Below are 2,826 nucleotides of genomic sequence, written 5' to 3'. Positions count from 1 at the left end.
AAGATTATGTCTTGGGATCCGTGGGCTTTACCTTTCACAGTGCTGTCTCCCTCTCCTAGTATTCCCTTCCTGGCCTCTCTCAGTGAAGACTGCTCACTTGCTGTGCTGGACTCAAACCTTTCTGAGGTGTAAGTATGAAGTAAAATCCTGTGACTGGGAATCAGGCAGGGGGAGCAGCAGGCAGGCAAATCTTTTTTCTTTTCAGAAAAATGTGTTGTCTCTTTGGAGAGAATTCTCCGTCTGTACCTGAAGGGCCTGGGTGATGGAAGCAGGCAGACAGTTGACTGAGACCAGCACTCTGTTCCTGGGGCTGATTCACAACCAGCTGTGTCCCTGGTAGAGGAGGAATATGGGGGGAATTTCTAAGTCTAGCATTCCAGCCCTCCCACAAGGGGACAGTCTGCCCTTTCCACATAAGAGCTGCATATGTGAAATGCAACCTGCCATGGGGTAAAAGGCACCAGAAGGAAGAACCTGAATTGTACTCCCCTCTTTGCCATGGTTTGCTGCCTGATGCTGGCCCGTAGCACTACCTCGCTCCATCCACCGTTTCTTCCTCTGTGAAAATAGAGGACCAGATCAGATGATTGCTGCCATCCCCTGCGGATAGCTACATTGCTACACAGATGGTGAAATGTGTGTAACACACACAAAAAATGTGCCGTGGATGTGCTGGGTTCTTTCTTTTCCAGGTCTGCTTTTTCTTCTTATCTTTACCATGCCTCAACTTTTTTTTTCTTTTTTCTAGGTTTAGAAGCCGAGCCCACAGAGACTTTGTGAGAGATGCTACGTGGTCCCCGCTCAATCACTCTCTCCTTACCACAGTGGGCTGGGACCATCAGGTCATTCACCATATTGTGCCCACAGAACCCCTCCCAGCCCCTGGACCGGAGAGTGTTGCTGAGTAGATTGTTTTTAAGACAAAAAGCAAGTCCCCCATGAGTATCCACTTCTTTGCCCCCGCCTTCTCAGCTTGTGAGATAACATAGGAGCCTTCTATAGTATGTTGATACACTAGATCTGTACAGTTGCAATAGGCATTGTCTCCCAGCCTGAGGAAGGCTGGATTCTGGGATCCTGTAGTCACAGGGACGAAAAACTTTCTTGAAAATGGATATGTATGTGTGTCTGAGTGTGTGTATAGATCTGTGGTTCTTGGTGGGAGGGGAATAAAAATATCCACCCCACATATTCCCTAAGCACTGCCCCACCCTCTTGCCAAAAAAACCTGATAAAATTGAATTGTTTTTTTATGCTTCCCATGTAGCTGTTTATGAGGAATTGGCCATGTCTGGGTGAGATATGGGATGTGGGTGTCCCTGAATTCTTGGAACCAGCTCTTATACTACTCATAGGGATCGATTTTATTTTTTTCATAGCACTTAAGTCACCATTACCATGGGAAATGCTTCCAATCACAAAAATTCAGCCCACCTCACTTTGAGAAAGAGGCAGGACATGCCACAGTTTTATACAACTCTTTGCCACTAAACTGAATCAGAAATCCATTTTCTGGGTGAATAAGAAGTTTGGCTGGTACCTGTGTAATGCCCACTCCCTTCTGCCCACTCCCTTCCCTCTGCTCCCCAGTGGTATTGTATATATGAGAGAGGAGTGTTTTTCTGTGATAGATGCCATAGGGAAAAGTTTGGGGATGATGGAGAGCTTAAATAAGGCATTTCAGTTAGGTTAAAAATCTGGTACTAACTGTTACAGAGAAATCTTTACTGCTTTTCCTATCTGGAAAAGGCCTGGGACCTGATCTCTTCTGCCTCTGGGCCCTGTTCCTTGGATATAGAAAATCTGAGCGCTATATTTGTAGACTCCTAAGGTTTTTACACCCAGCATCAGGAAGAGAATCAGAAATACCAGTTGGTAAAATAAAGAGTTTAGGCATTGTTGGCCTGTCTTTTTTGAAGTATGTGTGTTATGTGCAGTTAGACATATTTCTCTTAAGTGAATCATCAGGGTGTCAGTAGCCCATTATTTTTTCTGTGCATCTCCAGCTTCCCAAAATAGCTTGTTGGAACTTAGGGTGTAAACATTTATTTACTCCTTGGGTTGGTGGAGTGGCTATTGTCAGTTAGAAGTCATGGATCAATTACTGATTGTATTGAAACTAAACATAATTGGGGCCAGGCATGGTGGTTCTCACCTGTAATCCTAGTAGTTTGGGAGGCCAAGGTGGGAAGATCTCTTGAGGCGAGAAGTTCAAGACCAGCTTTGGCAACGTAGATCATCTCTACAACAAAAAAGAAGAAAGAAGGAAATTAGCCAGTGTGGTGGCGCACACCTGAAGTCCCAGCTACTCAGGAGGCTGAGGCAGATGGATCGCTTGAGCCCACGAGTTGAGGTTGCAGGGAGCTATGATCATGCCATTGCACTCCAGCATATGCAACAGTGAGACACTGTCTCTTTAAAAAAAAAAAAAGAAAAAATATAAGCAATTATGTACTTTTGAGCTTTGCAAGTTTAATTTATGAAACAGACAATTTGAAGGAATATGGGCAAAATATTTCTAAGGAAAACTTCCGTGCTTCATCCTTGCTGTGATTACCCTTGAGTAAAACATGGGAATTTGTAGTTATATGATCTCATGCGGTTGGGGTGGGGTGGGAATAAAGTCTTACATTGTTCGTATAACTTGGGAGGGAATAGGAAGGGTATGTAGAATCACTTAAGTTCTACTTTGCAGAGGTAAAATTTGAATTTTGTGGTCACTTAGAGAAAGGGGATGAGAGGCGTGAACCGAGTAGGTATTACATTTGCATAGCCCTTTTCCTCATCCACTTAAGAATGGTGGAGAAAAGACTTAGTGAAAGAGGT

The 2,826-nt window shown here is 44.1% G+C and overlaps 1 protein-coding gene and 1 long non-coding RNA gene across 2 annotated transcripts in view; both read left to right on the top strand.

Annotated features, from left to right (window-relative positions):
• The window catches only part of WDR77 (WD repeat domain 77), a 40,764-nt gene that overhangs the window by 6,526 nt on the left and 31,412 nt on the right, over positions 1-2,826 (top strand). The window lies entirely within an intron of this gene.
• Positions 34-1,185, top strand: LOC105822086. The gene is made up of 2 exons (XR_001138086.1): positions 34-128; positions 749-1,185. It is a non-coding gene; the product is annotated as an uncharacterized LOC105822086 (long non-coding RNA).

This window comes from Propithecus coquereli, unplaced genomic scaffold, assembly GCF_000956105.1.
Source record: "Propithecus coquereli isolate 6110/MARCELLA unplaced genomic scaffold, Pcoq_1.0 Scaffold595, whole genome shotgun sequence".
NCBI lineage: Eukaryota > Metazoa > Chordata > Mammalia > Primates > Indriidae > Propithecus > Propithecus coquereli.
The sequence above is the reverse complement of the archived record's forward strand: the minus strand, read 5'-3'. Positions and strand labels throughout refer to the sequence as shown.